The sequence below is a fragment of the Spinacia oleracea genome, chromosome 1, assembly GCF_020520425.1.
Source record: "Spinacia oleracea cultivar Varoflay chromosome 1, BTI_SOV_V1, whole genome shotgun sequence".
NCBI lineage: Eukaryota > Viridiplantae > Streptophyta > Magnoliopsida > Caryophyllales > Amaranthaceae > Spinacia > Spinacia oleracea.
Genome location: NC_079487.1, coordinates 96,550,978 through 96,569,705, shown reverse-complemented (window position 1 = coordinate 96,569,705; position 18,728 = coordinate 96,550,978).

Genomic DNA, 18,728 nt, shown 5'->3' with positions numbered 1-18,728 from the left:
AATTCATTGTCCCTTTATATATACATTCAGCCTCGGATCTGATCAATCCGAGACTAAAAGCAGGTTGACTTTGCCCATTCCTTGATAAAATGCAAGAAATGACCAAATCATACACTTCGGGGAATCGTCCAGAATCCTCGGATTCGCGATACCCAGATAAACCTTGTTCGCAACAAACAGTCGCTCGAATCAAGTTATAAAACTTCGGCTCAGATCCACGGATCGCCAAAGTCATAAATAAGAGGCAGACTAGCGATCTCTTACCCAGGTTTCCGAACCACAAGAGATCGGAAGAACAATTCAGACCTCTGAGCAGATCGACGGATTTGAAGAGTCTGGAAATTAAAGAGTCTCTTAGCAGATCTACGGATTTGAAGAACTCGCAAAATTAAAGAGTCTCTTAGCAGATCTACGGATTTGAAGAACTCGCAAAATCAAAGAGTCTCTTAGCAGATCTACGGATTTGAAGAACTCGCAAAATTAAAGAGTCTCTTAGCAGATCTACGGATTTGAAGAACTCGCAAAATTAAAGAGTCTCTTAGCAGATCTACGGATTTGAAGAACTCGCAAAATTAAAGAGTCTCTTAGCAGATCTACGGATTTGAAGAACTCGCAAAACTGAAGAGTCTCTTAGTAGATCTACAGGTCAAAGGATCCCTCAGCAAGTCCACAAAGAAAAGCTCGAGAGTTACAAGTTCAAAGGCAGACTTAAAACTTCGGAAAGCACAAAAAAATTGAAAAGAGACAGCCAAGTAAAGAACATTCATTTTTTATTCAATATTCGGAGGAAGTACAAATACATCAAACCAACTCGGGACACACCCGAGGACCCTCAAAAATTGAAAAGAAAATGAAACAGTTAAAATCGGCAGCCATCAACAGATAATACCGGCCTACCGAAGTACTAAAAAGCAAAAAGAAACAAGTACAACGCAGCGCCGAGGCAAAAGGGGGAAAGGCAAGCACACATTCGGAAGTCCTCAACTGGAACCGACCGACTCTGAAGAAGACGACTGCCCGAATCCCTAACTCTTGGGAGTCTCAGGAGCAGCCCCTAGGGGAGCATCCTTCAAAGAACCCCCAGCAGTAGTGTCACCTTCGGAATTCGCCTTCTGGGCCCGAGCCTCTGCAAGAGCAGCTTGGCGTTCAGCTTCAGCTTCGTCTCGATCAGCCTGGCACTCCACCAAGTGATCCTGGGCCCGCATCCAGAGAGGAACTTTCTCATTCCAAGGGAAATGAGGCATGTGCTTCGCAAACATGCGCCGAGCACCCAGGATACCATTCCAATACTGCTCTCTACACTGATCAGCAGTATAGAGGTCAACTCGCTCTTGCTCCAACTTCCAAATGGTCTCATCCTTCTCTCGGATCTTCAGCTGGAGAACAGGCACCTTGTCAGCTTGGTTCTGAATCATCTCCCGATTCTTGACAAACTGACAAAACCTCGCCTCCGCATCCTTGCTCTCCTTATCAGCCGCCTCAAATTTAGACGTCATCTCCTTGAGAAGTCTGTCTTTTTCTTCAAGTTCGCTCGCAAACTTGGCGGCCATATCTTTCCTCTCCTTGTCGAAGGAAGCTATTTTTTCAGCATCCTCTTCGACTCGGAAGGTGAGCTTTCCCACTTCGGTCCCGATCTGCTCAGCAGTAGCTCTAGCCTCGCGACTGTACTGAAGGTACAGCTGCTTGACTTCCACAAGCTCGGAGAAGAGCTGCCCAGCCTTCTGGTCCAAGATAGGAATATCACGAGCGTAAGCCTCCTGATATCTCCTAAGTTGTCTCTCCTCAACCGAGCTGCACTCGGAAGCGAACGAGGACCAGAAAACAGCCTGGGAGCGAAGAAAAGATGAGCAAGAGTAGGAAAAACATAAAACAAAAACACAAATCAAAGAGAAATCCAACACCTACCTCATTCAGGTAGTACTGGGCCATCATAGCCGGGTTCCTCTCTTCAGCTCCAGGAACCCTCCACTGCGGATTGGCCCGAAGAAGATTCTCCCGAGCAGCTTCGGGACCCACCAAAGATCCCACGTGAGCCATGGAATTCTCTCCCAAAACCGGAGCCCTAGCATACCGAGCCATCGCCTCCCTTACTTCCTCGGGGATTCGTTTCAGCGGAACATCCGAGCAAGGGTCAGCATGGATCAATCTATCCAGGGCCGAGGTCGAAGTAGAACCCAAAGTTGAGTGGCGCCTCTTCCTCGTCAGACCCTGTTCGGGCTGCTCCTCCTCAGCAGAGGGAACATCTTTCTCAGCCTCGGGAACCTCAACATCGGGGCCTGTGAGATCCACCATCTCCTTATCTAGACTTCTCTCTCTTTCGAGAGGAACGTCAGCAGATTCCTTCTTCTCCTCGGCCACGATAGGGACATCCGAGCCAGGAACAAAGTCGGCTTCGGTCGCCTCCATCACCTTGGTGATATCCTGGATCTCGATCCCTAAAGCAGTAGACGGCTTCAGCGGAGAGGGGATGGTATCTTCCTTAGCCAACGGTTGATCCACGGGCGGCGGTTTCGCAACCACCACACTCTTTAACTTCTGCCCTGGCAAGGGCATGAAGTGAAGAAGGTTCTTGGGAGGAGGCATGTCTTCCGAAACCGTTTCCTACAAAACAAGCGTTCAAAGATCAGCTTCGAAAAAGGAAAAGACGGACTACAAGAAAGCTCCTAAGTCAGAGCAAATACCTTCTCCGAGGACTGAGAAACCTTCGCCTTCTTCGGATGCGCAGAAGACTTCAGAAGAGTGCTACCCTTCCTTTTCCTTTGATCCTAAGAAAAGGGGACCAAGGATCAATAAATTCAGAGGAAGACAAAAGAGGAAATAAAGAAAAAAGGTGAAGTACCCGGTTCCTAGATAAAGAGATATCTATCCGAGTCGGGGATGAAACCGAAGGAACGGCACGCCGCACAGCGTCAGTCCCAGGACCCTAGAAAGATGGTCCAGGACCAAGACGTTAGCCGACGGCCAACCAAAGAGAAAGAAAAGACAAACAAAAACCGAGCCTATAGAAACACTCACCGGATCCGAAGTTGTCCTCAAAACAGGAAGCACGACCTTCACTGGAACAGCTTCGGGAGAGGAGGCAGAATCCCACGGATCAGCTCGAACTTCGGATATCCGAGCAACACCCGAAGGAGACAACACGTAATCCTTCAGGCGAGGATTACGAGGATTCTCCTTCCCGAACTTGTAATCAGGAGCCGAGTCGTGAATAGTTTTCAGATCCAAAGAGATGCCCAAAATCTCAGGATCAAGGCAGCTAAAGCCGTACTCTGCAAAAACAAAGTACAAAACGAGTCAGTAAAACGAAGGAAAAAAGAGGAGGACAAACTCACTGAAACACGGTCCCAGCCGAAAGACACCTACCCTTGTCAAAAATCCTGCTGAGACCGGCGACAGCAAGAATGTCCTCCCGCAAGATATAGTTAAGGTTCGGGAGCCAGCTAGACGGCAGTTTATAATTATCCTCCCGAGCCAAGAACCATTGGAGGAGATCTACGTAGTGTTGATGGTTCCGATCCGTAGCAGCCACGCCCCCCATGTCAGGATCAGGAGTCACAAACCATTTTGGAGGGCGATAAAAATTGGGGTGCTTCGGATCCGTCGGCACGCGAACAAGCAACCACTCCGTCTTCCATTTATGGTCAGAGCTAAGGTAAGGGTATGCCGTAATATAGTTCGGCTCCCCTCTCCTTCGGGACTTTTTGTTGATGATGGTCCACTAACCATACCCATCACCCTTGGAAGCATGGTTGAAAGACAGATCGTGGAGATCCCGAAAAACGGCGACAGAGCAGGGAAAGTTAACGAAGTCGCACACCCATCTAAATCCGATGATGTGCCTCATAGACTTGGGCGTAAGTTGGGCCAAACTGATATTGTACGACACCAGGAGCTCGGAAATGAATGGATCCAAGGGAAAGCGGAGACCGTTCTCCAAGTGATGAGTGTACACAGAGATGAACCCCCTCGGCGGATGAGTCACCCGAGGACGCTCCTGATCGGGAAGTTCACACCAGTACCCCAAGGCGTGCTGGATTCCGTATAGCTCCTCGGCCCTCCGATGGTAGTTCCCCAGCTTCGCCTCCACTAACCAGTCACCACTGACCGATTTCTCCAACGGACCATCGATCTTGGTGGTCTCATGCAAGATCGGGGCATACTTGCCCTTCGGATCAGCTTCAGTCCAATGAACTGGAAACTCAGGGTAAGGACGGCGTACACCCGAAGAACCAGCTTTCTTACTAGAAGTAGCGCGTTCAGACACATCAGACCCGCCAACAGCACCATCTTTGGAAGCGTCCCAACCAGTCGAACGTTTCTCCACCGGCCGCTCCGAAGGCCAACCCCTTGAAGTCTTCTGTACCCTTCCCGAAGGCACATCCTCCCTCTCACTAGAGGAGCCAACGACGAACTTACTTTTGCCCTTATTCTTTGCCATGGTCGCGAATTCTCGGTCTAAGGTTTAGATTGAGGAGTAGAAGAAAGAACGAAGAAGTGAGGAGAATTCAGAAACAAATTACCTTTTTCCGAAGCGGAATTCGCCGGCAAAACGAACGACATAAGTTCCCGAAGTCTAAAGCTGGCTGAATTTCGTAGATCTGAAGAAACTCGAAAACTGCGATCGCCGGAAAAAGAGAGGAAGTTTGTCTAAAAGAGAGAGAAAGTAAAGTTTGAAGGAAGTTTAGCGCCCAGTATTTATAGAAAAAAAGAGGCGCATCAACTTCTTTTCAACCCACGATCTCCACGACACAATACAAGTCCCAACACTTGTCATCAATGCAAATCCTCCCTTTTCAAAAAAGAGAGGGAACTTTAGGACTTCTGACAACTGGAAACCCACCCATTTGATTCTAAATGGACCGGGTCTGGGGGGCATGTGTTAGGTTATGATAAATATGACAATTCATAAATCATGCGGAAACAACCATTAAGCCAGGAATACATATTATTCACACATAATCATATAGCATAATTTAGATGCATACTCTTTGTTGCGTGCCTTCCCTAGCTGCGCCCGAACCGAACAAGAACAAGTCTTTAGGACTCCAAGTGTCGTCCCTCCGTAGATAGTCCACAGCACGTCCGGATCCGCCTTAAGATTGACCAACTAGAATCGCCCCTAAGGTACTATAAATTTTTGGCACTTTTGAGCAAGATGTGTGACTGAATTTTTCTCTCAAAAACTCACTTTGAATACTTGAATAACTCGTTATAAATTGTGAACCCAGGCCACATATTTATAGGGGTATGGAAAGAGAATTGGAATCCTATTAGGATACGAATTAATTAAATTAGAATTATAATAAAACTCTTATTTAATTAATTTATCAAATAGAATTAGGAATTTAATCATTAAACGAATTCTGCACGTTTTAGGTTTCGTATGCGAACACAAACACTTACGCGAGCATGACCCGCAAGCGTGCAGGCCATGCCCGCGCACAGCCCACACGGCCGCACGGCCCACGCGAGCTACAAGCCCACGCGAGCTGCAGCAATGCTCGCAGCCCACGCGAGCTACAAGCCCACGCGAGCTGCAGCAATGCTCGCAGCCCACTGCTCGCAGCTGCGCGCGCTGCGCGCGCTGCCACGGCCTGCTGGGCCTGGCCTTGCGCTGGGCCTGGCGTGGCCTTGGCTGTTCGTGTGGCGCGCTTGGCTTGCTGGGCGATGGCCTGGCTTCGTGCTGGGCCCTCGTCCGGCAAGCCTCGTCCGATGCTTATTCGTACGATACGCTTCCGATTAAATTCCCGATTCCGGAATTTATTTCCGATACGAACAATATTTAATATTTTCGATTCCGGAATTAATTTCCGTTTCGAACAAATATTTAATATTTCCGTTTCCGGAATTATTTTCCGATTCCGATAATATTTCCGATTCAGACAATATTTCCGTTTCCGGCAATATTTCTATTTCCGATAATATTTTCCGATACGTACCATGTTTCCGTTTCCGGCAACATCTACGACTTGGATAATATTTATATTTCCGATACGATCCATATTTCCGTTTCCGGCAATATCATCGTTTCCGGAGTATTCATTTCTTGCCTGTGACGATCTCAGCTCCCACCGAAACCAAGATCCGTCGATTCCGAATATCCATAGTTGGAGTATTTAATGCCATTAAATACTTGATCCGTTTACGTACTATTTGTGTGACCCTACGGGTTCAGTTAAGAGTAAGCTGTGGATTAATATCATTAATTCCACTTGAACTGAAGCGGCCTCTAGCTAGGCATTCAGCTCACTTGATCTCACTGAATTATTAACTTGTTAATTAATACTGAACCGCATATATTAGACTTAACATTGAATGCATACTTGGACCAAGGGCATTATTTCCTTCAGTCTCCCACTTGTCCTTAGGGACAAGTGTGCATTTCCTAATTCCTTTGTCGCTCGATGCTTGCTCTTGAACATAAGGTAAGAGTTGTCATCCTTATTATGTCCAGAGGTGTTCCTCGGTTTCAGAGTTCAACTGATCAAATAAACAGATAACCATAGCCTATGATTCATCCGAGCACGGCCATGCATTTCACAGTTTCTAGCTCTCCGAGTGGCCTTGTACAACTTTTAAGCATCTCATCCCGATTTATGGGAGGACAATCCCAATCTTGTGATCTTGAGATTAGACTTCGTTTGATAGGTGATTACCTGAGCGTTGCCTTTATAGCCTCCTTTTACGGTGCGACGGTTGGTCAACGTCAAAGCAACCAGTTCTCAAACAAGTAATCTCAAATCACTCAGGTATTGAGGATTTAGTGTCTAATAATTTTAATGAAATTTACTTATGATAGATTTTCATCTCTTACAGTAAAGTTTCATAGGTCTTGTCCGATACTAGTCTTCCCAAAGTAAGTATCTATGCAAATGATTATGACATTGCCATGTCCACATAGTTCAAGAAACAGAACTACTAGTCATCTTGCATTCTAGTCGTCTAACGTTTTCTATGCGTCCAATTTTATAGAAAACTCCGACTAGGGACCATTTTCAACCTTTGACATTCAAGTTCACTTGATAGACATTTCTTAGTCACAGGACTGGTCCTGACAGTCTATCTTGAATATATCGTCAAATTTGAAGGGACTCATCATTTAATACTAAACCAAGATTAAATGGAATATGAAAATACATTACATATATGATAAATGTTCAACCCCAATGTTTTACAACCATGGGCCTCTAACCCATCTTTAAAACATTTCATGGAATTCAAAGCTATGCTTGATTTCCAGTGCTATAACGTGAGTGTTGCTTCTCACTTGTTGCATAGGTTTAGTTATCATCCTTTGCCAATCTTAATATCCTTTTCATCGAATGTTCTTCGAGATATGATGATAAGATCTTTTCGAGTTTGTTTATTATGTGATCTAGTCTTTCTTACTTCGATGGTGGTTTTACTCATTTTGCAATGAAGAACCATCAAGTTAGCAGACGTTTTTCTTGCTTCAAGAGTGGTTCTACGCATTTTTCAATGAAGAACCATCAAGCCAGCAGATAGGTGATCTACCCAAGTTCAGTGAAGAACTTTAAACAACCATGTTTTATTGCTTCTTAGGCAATAATTACTTTTACTTCAACTGTATAGGTTGCTAGTGATGCTTTGTTTGGATTTACCTATCCAAGCAGTTCATAGATATGTGGAAGACTCTCCAACTATATCTTAGAACATAGAAATTATTATTTTAATTTCCCACGCAACAACTCATGGTCTCCAACCCATGTTGCCATTTTCAAAACACGATGCTCTATAGCTCGTCCTTATCAATGGTTAACTCCAAAGGGTCTTGCTTGATCCTTTGCCAGTGTTTATGCGTGTAGCATCAATATTTAGCACATCTTTATTTCCTTGAATCAAGAACTATTCCTATGTACCCTTTTAAGTACCATAAGTATTCTTGATCTCGATCTAGTTGATCTTTACTTAGATCAATAGAGATTGGTATATGTTCGTCATGGCTAAAGTCATACGATACGTTTTTGGCGATCCTCATATTATATCATACATGATAAATTCTTTTGCAGAATAATTCCCAATTGAATTCTATTCATGTAACTTTAGCTTATCTAGTTTCAGTAGATACTAAATCCAGCTAAATTCTTTGACATATAATATAGGTTAAGAATCTTATTTAGATCCTTTGATGTTTAACTTAGTAAATGCTTATACATAGTTCAAACATCCTTTACTTAGATTTATTCACATGGGTCGAATATCTCCAATGGAGACTTTCGTGTTTGATTTAGTAAATGCCATTTTCTTAATCCAAAACAATATCATAAGATCTTTGTAAATAGATCTTAATACCCAGTATGTACTAAGTTTCGCCATGGTCCATCATTGATGAATAATCTCAAATCTAAGTCATTAGCATTTGAATGTTATTTTACAATAGAGAGATATGTGTGTGATACACATAGGACCAATTAAGTTTTACGTACTCCCACTAAACTTCTTATATATCTATAAGAATCATGTACATTTTATGAAACTAAAATACTTATTAGCTTCACTAAAATATAGTTCTAATTCCCAATTGCTTGCTTAAATCTGTACTTAGATTTTATAAACTAGCTTTTCTTTTCAAGCATTTATTTGGATCCACAAATCCTATGACATACCATGTACATAGTTTCTTCCAACATTTGACTGAGGAAGATGTTTTGTCATCCAATTGCCATATGTACCAATATGCAATCATTGCTTAAATTATAGACTTAAGCATTACGATTTTGCATGAGGTTTCAACACAATCCACATCGTGAATTTGCTTGTAACCTTTAGCAACTAATCTAGCTTTGTGTGTGAACACAATTTTATGTTTGATGGTTTTTATCCTTAAAACAAACTTGCAACCAATAGGTGTGAAACTATTCTTGCAAATCAACAAAATTTCAATTTTGTCATCAAAACATTGAGTATGTTTTATGGCCTCTAACCATTTAAAACATTTTGAGTCTATATATGGCCTCTAACCATTTTAGGGAATCTGGGTTTCGTCATAGCTTCCTTACAGGTCACAAACTCATTAATCTACATGATAATAGTTTGACTGCAAGTTGTAGGTTTCTTCACTATTTAATAGAAGAATCTCATAGTTTCATTGACCTGATCTCTATGTTTCTTCACTATCTAATAGAAGAATCTCATAGTTTCAGTGACTTGAATCCTATGCCTACTTGGGTATAGAACATCAAACAATAGAATATCAATAGCCACTTGAAAGTCCTTTGAATATTCTGTTCTCTTTGAAGCACTTGTAAAGTCTTCTAAGAGATGTCTATTCTTTAAAGCCACTTGTAAAGTCCTTACAGAATAAGTTCGGATTTTCTGAAGCACTTCGAAAAGCCTCCGGAATGTCCGTTTATGTTTGTTGTTCGCCTCGAAGACTTTCGAGGTCTATTTTCTCCCACTTGTCATTTTGGAAACGAATCTCCAAAAGGACATTATTTCGAGCAAACAAACATTATGTTCTCAAAAATTCGTGGTAGAAACAATACCCTTGTGTCTCATTTGAATAAATCACAATGAAACATATATCTAGACTTGGGCCTTAGTTTGTTGAATAACAAACACTAAGCTCCCACTGAGTTTAGCAACTCTTTAGATATATATAATTGAAAAGATATCCTGAAATTACTTTTCAATAGCTTTGACGAATTTGGTTTAGTTTGGTGGTAGTTGAGCATTTTGTTTTAGAAATTATAGGAAAAGTCTTTATGATTCATCATTGATCGAATCAAGTACTAGTTGACTTCGATCATTCCAACGTAGATATGCCATATCTTATGGACCTAGATTGTGAAATTACAACACACAATCATTGATGATCATATTTGGTCTCAAGTAATCATCAACATGATCTAACCTAGATCTTTATGATTTCTTGCCAAGTGGATTTTATACTTCTAAATCTTTGAACTAGCCAAACAGATTCAACTTATATCACATTTGAGTAAATAAACCTACATTCACTCAAATCTATGTGAAATAATAAAGTCATAAAATCTTTCTTTAGCTTTGAACTCTATTGTCTAGGCGTTCTAACAATAGTTCATATCTTTTGTTACTTTCAACAAGTAAGACTAGTCGTCTTAAATTGATCTAGAAATCAATGAACTTTCAAAAGTCCATAAAAATAGAGCTTTTGAATGTTAACTTGTTGATATGGTCTAAGCAACAATGCCAAAGATTAGTGGAACTCAAATCAAGGGGTTGATTTGAACCTAGTAAAGTTCTTTAAAGAGTTGTTTGTTTTAATCAAGCATATTGTCTCAACCTGTAATTGACCATTTCATTCAAATAAACAAACAAACATTGTTTTTGTTTTTCTTGAATGTGAGTCTTTCTGTGTTTGAAAACAGAAATTTAGGTATGTTGATTATGGAACAAAATAGCCATTAAGTTCCAGCCTTTGAAAGGACTTAAAACAAACTAGATGACCCTACAACTAATGTAGCATTGCCATGCTTCATTTCCCACTTGTAGGTCATTAGTGTATCCTAGCTTCCATAGTTTGAGTTATTACCGAAGTAAGAACCTCAAGCGGTATATGATACCAAGGAAGTTTGATTGCTAGGTCACTTCTCTTTAAACATAAACTTATAGGTAGAAACGGAATTATAAATTCCTTTCATTTGTTCCTTTGTTTTCCTATTTCTTGTACCCTTTCTTATAGTCTTAAGAATTGAATTCTTTAGTGTTGACTTTTATACTTTGTTAGACATGTCCAATGTCACCCCAACAAGGTTCTTACCATTTAATTTATGTTGAATATTTTGTTTCAACTAGATGATCTTACCAGAAGCTTCTAAAGTTCTCTAAGCATCGATCTATTCAAATGTCTAGGGACTAGACTCATTCGAGAATTAAATGGACAAAGATATTAGGTTGTTAACCATTGGTAAAGCTGAGCGTTTAAACTCAATGCTTTATGATCTCAAAACTACATTGTATTTTGAATTCACAAGCACCAATCGGTTTGCCATTCGATTTTGATACTCGAAAACAACCATAAAAGTCGCTATAAGAAACGTACATTTTAAATTGCTCACTTTCTCTCATTTCCGTGAATCGTTCTTGGATTCACTACCAATCGAGGAAATTTACTGTTACCTTTCTAAAAGGATTTATTGCAGTGCAAGATATTTAATTATAAACAATAATTAAAACATACATTGAAGCATGCAAAGTCTAAACATTTATCATGAATAATAACTTGAAAATCAAAGCAATCATGCAATTTCAACAAGTTATTAGCATTTTATTCAAATTTATTGTTCCGGCAGGTGTGAATAAAATGATTCCAAGATCCTAAAATCATTGAAGAACTAAGCACGGTTTGTCGACTTAATCCTAAAACATCTTAGGTAAGCAAAAGCCTTTTGCTAATAGTCTAGAAACTACTCTTGGTTGATAGGTACGTCTAAGAACTTATTAGGTAAACCTATCGATTTTGCCACGACATAAAAGGACTCCTTACTTATATCGTTGAGTTTCACCAAAACTAACATGTACTCACAATTATTTGTGTACCTTGCCCCTTTAGGACCAATAAGTAACACCTCGCTGAGCGAAAACTATTACTAAATTGATGTAAAGGATATCCAAGCAAGTGTATATTTTGGCATGGCACCTTATAACTCAATTTTTTAAGTTTGGAACTTAAGGCTCTTACTATGTTGGTTAGATTTTAAGTGAACTAAAATCCTTAATCATGCAACATAATCAAGCCGAAATCTCATGCATTTTAAGACATATTTAAAGCAATAAATAACTTAAAACATGCATAAGATAAATGTGATCTAGTATGGCCCGACTTCATCTTGAAGCTTTAACTTCAAAGTCCGTCTCGAAAATCTCCGTGGGAGGCACCATTTTCTTCAAATAGGATAAGCTATAATTAAAACTAATTACAACTATTTGATGGTACGCAGACCATATTTGAATTGAAAAACAACTTTGGTACTTTAGACCAATTACATTCAAATTAATGGTACGCAGACCATATTTTCTATCCTATTTGGGCCATACTAGTCACTTCATAACCTGCAAAACAGTACATATACAATATATACCATTCACCCATTCATTATCATGAATGACCCACATAGCTGGTTAGTAAAACACATTATGCATCACGTAAACATTTGCAGCAATTAATCAAGGGCACCAATAATCTACCAATTATTCAGTCCTTATTAATTCTAATCAAGTTGTTTTAACCTTAAGGATTCGCAGACCTAATCAAGAGTTTATGACTAAAAAGCGCTCCCACTTAAACCAATAAATTCATATACTTTACTAATTTTAAACACAAAAATGTATTTCAAGTCTAACCGGAAACATACAAATTTGATTAAAATTTAAAGCCCATATAAATTTATAATTGAATCCAAAAATTTTAATTTGATTTCAGTCGTATTTAAATTAATTCATGATTTTAATTTTAGTAAAATAATTAGAATAAATAAAATTTATTATAATTACAATATTCAAAATTAAAATCCAATAAAATAATTTAAATTATTAATTTTAAAATTAATTAAAATTACGAAAACTGAAAATTTCAAATTAAACATTCAAAACGATCTAATCGCAACGCAAACACCCTACGCATCGCACGCCCATGGGCCACACGCACACAGCCATCGCTGGCCATGTGCGCGCAGCCCATACGCTCGTCGCATAGCTGCTGCATCTACCCATCGCAAGCCATCGCACAAGTTGGTGCTCGCTGCGCGCGCGCCAGCGCTCGATGCACGCGAGCTATCGCTCGCTGTGCGCGCTCGCCAGCGCTTGCTGCGCGCGCTCCAGCGCTCGATGCACGCGAGCCATCACTCGCTGTGCGCGAGCAATTGCTCGCTGCGCGCGATCGAATCTGGGCGCAGAGCTCGTGGCACGCGAGCTTGCGCTCGCTGCGCGCGAGGCTGCGCGCGCTTGCGCGAGGCAGTGCGCGTTGTGGCGCAGCTCGCTTGCTGCCCACACGCGACTGCCGTGCCTTGCCTTCGCCCATGCCTCATTCGTCCATAGCTCGTGGCCCACGACACAAGGCAGGGCTGCTGCCTTGTGCTCGTGCACCATGCCCTTGCTCATTGCATTCGTGCCGCACGGGCGACGAGCTCCCTTGCTCGTCGTCGCATGCCCGCACTATACAACACCCCTTAAGGGTAACACGAAGCGTCCATTGCTTTGTGCGTGCAAGTTATATGAACGAATCGCATAAAAATCTAAAATTTATATTTAAAAATTAATGAAAAATTAATAAATTAATATTAATTTCATAATTTTAGGGCGAAAAATCGAAAATTTATTATTCAAATGATTTCCGATTATTATGGATTCAAGCCTAGGTCATAAAAATTTAAAATTTATCATAAATTTACAATTTTTATGGTGGTTTTTAATCATAGGTTTCTAATTAAATTATAATTGTTTATGAAAATCAAATTAATTCTAAATTATTCTAATTTTCAACTAATTAATCATAATTACAAATTAGATTGCATAATTAACTAGGCTAGGCATTCAAACTTGTTAAACATATACAGTAGGTCAATCAAAAATTCAAGATTTATCAACAAGAATCGCAAATATTTAATTTAACATCTTAAATTTACGAAATTTTGCATTCGAAAAACTAAAACCTTCGAAAAGTCATAGTTAGGCTTCGAATTTGAGAATTCTGGGTTCGGCAGAAAACCACTATTTTTGTCAAAATTTTAGAATGCCTTTTACATGCGGAATTGACACAAAAATCACTCGATTTGGATGAGTAACGAAGAAACTGCCGAAAAACTGCGTACGTATAATTAAATAAACGCAATTTGCAATTAATTAACAATTACGAAAATTAATCACCCCTTTAAATTCTTGCAAATTTGTAATATTTAACCATGTTCATGCAATTTAGATTATGAAAATAATAAGAGGCTCGTGATTCCACTGTTAGGTTATGATACATATGACAATTCATAAATCATGCGGAAACAACCATTAACCCGGGAATACATATTATTCACACATAATCATATAGCATAATTTAGATGCATACTCTTTGTTGCGTGCCTTCCCTAGCTGCGCCCGAACCGAACAAGAACAAGTCTTTAGGACTCCAAGTGTCGTCCCTCCGTAGATAGTCCACAGCACGTCCGGATCCGCCTTAAGATTGACCAACTAGAATCGCCCCTAAGGTACTATAAATTTTCGGCACTTTTGAGCAAGATGTGTGACTGAATTTTTCTCTCAAAAACTCACTTTGAATACTTGAATAACTCGTTATAAATTGTGAACCCAGGCCACATATTTATAGGGGTATGGAAAGAGAATTGGAATCCTATTAGGATACGAATTAATTAAATTAGAATTATAATAAAACTCTTATTTAATTAATTTATCAAATAGAATTAGGAATTTAATCATTAAACGAATTCTGCACGTTTTAGGTTTCGTATGCGAACACAAACACTTACGCGAGCATGACCCGCAAGCGTGCAGGCCATGCCCGCGCACAGCCCACACGGCTGCACGGCCCACGCGAGTTGCAGCAATGCTCGCAGCCCACTGCTCGCAGCTGCGCGCGCTGCGCGCGCTGCCACGGCCTGCTGGGCCTGGCCTTGCGCTGGGCCTGGCGTGGCCTTGGCTGTTCGTGTGGCGCGCTTGGCTTGCTTGGCGATGGCCTGGCTTCGTGCTGGGCCCTCGTCCGGCAGGCCTCGTCCGATGCTTATTCGTACGATACGCTTCCGATTAAATTCCCGATTCCGGAATTTATTTCCGATACGAACAATATTTAATATTTTCGATTCCGGAATTAATTTCCGTTTCGAACAAATATTTAATATTTCCGTTTCCGGAATTATTTTCCGATTCCGATAATATTTCCGATTCAGACAATATTTCCGTTTCCGGCAATATTTCCGATTCCGGCAATATTTCTATTTCCGATAATATTTTCCGATACATACCATGTTTCCGTTTCCGGAAACATCTACGACTTGGATAATATTTATATTTCCGATACGATCCATATTTCCGTTTCCGGCAATATCATCGTTTCCGGAGTATTCATTTCTTGCCTGTGACGATCTCAGCTCCCACTGAAACCAAGATCCGTCGATTCCGAATATCCATAGTTGGAGTATTTAATGCCATTAAATACTTGATCCGTTTACGTACTATTTGTGTGACCCTACGGGTTCAGTCAAGAGTAAGCTGTGGATTAATATCATTAATTCCACTTGAACTGAAGCGGCCTCTAGCTAGGCATTCAGCTCACTTGATCTCACTGAATTATTAACTTGTTAATTAATACTGAACCGCATATATTAGACTTAACATTGAATGCATACTTGGACCAAGGGCATTATTTCCTTCAGCATGTTGTTTGGGCTCCCAATTGATTCTCAATTGGGCCACTAAGTCCAAAGCCCAATGGTTCTAAACAACAGCATCAAACCTACCAATGGCTAGTCAGCCATCCATTAAGGCCCAAGGCCCAATAGCAATAAATGACCTATGGGCATTTATTATGCAAACACTACAAAAAGGCCGCCAAGGCTCACACCTCAAGGTACGTCCAATTTATCGCCTTAAGACTACTCTTCTAGAGAACTTCTCTCTAGAATCCGAGCATCGTTCTTACTTAGGCATCGGAGGGGCTTTCCTCGGAAACACCCCCGAGGCTAGTGACTTTGCTCTTGTGCAGGTGAATTCGGACTCGACTCTTTCAAGCAAGCAAGATCTTCAACACATACGAAAGGGCCTTCATTCGAAGCCCATTGTTTCCATCTTTACAACACCGGAACACTATATATTTTGAGTATCAACCACCTAGAGTTCTGGAATAATCATTAAGTTTTAGTCTTTTCCTTATTTTGAACATTATGATTTTTTTGAGTATTATAGAAGTATAATACGTATTAATTATCTTTAAGTATAAAACGGATAGAAGTATTATCATTATCATTAAGTATAAAACGTATAGAAGTATTAATTATCTCATTTAGCTCACTAAATGGTTTAGTTATGTGTCTTGATATACACTTCATATTTAAGGTCTGTAAACTTAAAAGTGGTGGTAATTAATGCGCTGAATTTATATTTTTCGCTTCCACAACTCAAAAAATGTTTCTCGAAAAGTTGGGGTGTTGCAAGATGGATGATGAACGAGTAAACGAGAGGATATTTTTCTCAATTCCAATGGATTCAATAATATATACATCCATTGTCAATTGTGAAAATTGACATCACCAATTCTAACTACCCCGGTTGAATCTAAGGTGATCTCAACTTTAGGGGATCATAACTTTCGTGAGTTTTGTGTTTTCAACATGCTAAACATGTTATTTTATTTTTACTTTTTTTATATCCACGTGCCAAAGTTTCATTGGTTTCTTGATTTTGAAAATTATTGAAAATTGGTTTACCTTATTCCTCCCCCCGACTATCCCCTCACCACCGGTAACAACCCCTCCAACCACTTGTCGCCACTACCCACCTTGCCATCTTCCTTATGCAATAGCCCAACCATCACTTTCCCACCCGAATCTGACTTATAAGGCCAAAAATTACCGCGACACAACTCCTTCTGACAACCAAATTACCACCACCTCCAACCGGAAACCACCCTGGTCACTCTTACTTATCCCCCAACATCGATCACTTTAACCGCAACCCTGAACCTCGAATTCTCTACACTCGATCCTTCTGGACCTCCTCCATTCTCCTCTCACTTTACCTCTCTCGCTCCCTCTTATTTTCTCAGCGTCGTCTGCAACATCAAACTAAACCACCTCCCTCCCTGCCTCGTGTAAAGCCCCGATCCGCCAACCAAACCAAAATTTCTTCTTATATGTCCTTTTGAAACCAAAAGGATCATACTCCCTCCGTATGAAAATTATTGGTGCACTTTTTTTAATCGGTTGTAATTAAATGATTGGTGCACCTTCTATTTTTGGAAATTTCTCCCCTTATTTTTTTATTATATCCTTCTTACACCAAATACCCCACTACTAATATTTAATCATTTAAGTCACACTTACCCTACTTCCATTATCTTTTATTTCAATTATTTAATCCACAATTACCCCACTTCTTTCATTCTTTAATAAAATCAGCTTACGTGCATTAAACTTTGTGTCGGTCAAAGTGCACCAATCATTTTCATACAGAGGGAGTAATATTTTTTCCTCGTGTTTGCTTATCCTTTTGCTGTAAATCTGTAATGTCATTTGATAAGTCCACTAATTTCTTCAACAACAAAATTTAGAATTTCGGATTGTTAATTGCGATGAACTCGAAATTTTGAATCAACTCCAAAATTGCGTAGTAGCCACTATAATAATCAAACACAAAGCACAATTGAACAATTAGGAAAAAAAAAATCTTTGACCGCTTAAAAAAACTCCAATTTTTTTTGCTACCTTAAAAAAATATATACATAATTGATTTTGCTATCATTTAAGGGAGTCCATCCATAAAAAATTAGTGTTGCCACATCTTCGTTTACCCTTCATCTTTTCCATGATTTTCCCTCTTTTCTCCCCAATTTCACTTCTCTTAACCTCAAACAATCTCACACAAAAGTTAATCCCCTCTTTCCTTTTGTATTTCTACTCCCCCATTATTTCCAACAATAAATATTTTTAAGGTGTCGGATGGGTGTTTGGTGGATATTTTTTAGGAAATTAAGCCCATAACTCACGCCTCACTATTCCAAAGCCATAACTTCCATCAATTAATAAATGGGGGTGCTATTCATCAAGCATTAAGCATCAAATCAATAACAAATTGAAGAACACAAATGAAGCAACTAGAACGCGATGAGAAGAGATAAAATCAAGTACATGTTGTAGAATTTTGTGTATTCTGTTTTGAATTTGGGAACCTTGTGATATTATCCAATGGTGGTTAATTTGTTGTAAAAAAATTATTAGAAATTATGGATGAGGAGAAGTACAAAAGGAAAAGATTGGGGCTGATATTTGTGTGTGAATTGAGATTAAAAGAAGTGAAAGAGGGGAGAAAAAAGAGAAATCGTGGAAAAGGAGGATAGACGAAGATGTAATCTCCGCTAACAGATTCTTTGACGAAATCCGTTAAGTGGTGGAAAAACAAAATTTTAATCTTTTTTAGGTGGCAAAGTACAACGGTTATTTTAATAGGTGCTGAAAAAATCGAAGTTTCATTAGGTGATAAAAGTTTTAAAAAAAACCGTAATAATTAATTGCGACAAAATTCATTAAAAAAATCACGAATTAAAATGTAGTTATACAAAGCAATAAGAACAAGAAGGGCGGTCAGAGAAACGAGTGTACAATAAGGGCTAGAGCAACCTGAGAGAAAAGAGACAAAGGCACTAAATTACAAAGAATAGTAAGTTGTACTCTATTAAGATCTATCTTCAATAGCAGTAACATTGAGCAGCAGTTCGTTGGACTGATCCTCTATTCCGCCATTGTACTTGCTGCATCCTGGATTTTCTGGAACTGTTCCATGAAAATATTGTTCTTGAAAAACATATCGCATAAAAGAGTACTTTAGAGTTCATTACTGTCTGCTAACCATTATTTTTACAAAAAATGAATCAAGGAAGATGCAATAGCAAACTAATTAGTTTATGATCAAGTAACCCTCCATTGTTCTCCTCAGTCCTCATGCAGCATTTTTGGTGCTGTCCCATGATCTGTTTTTCCTTCACTGCATTACAAAGCTTCTCAGTAACA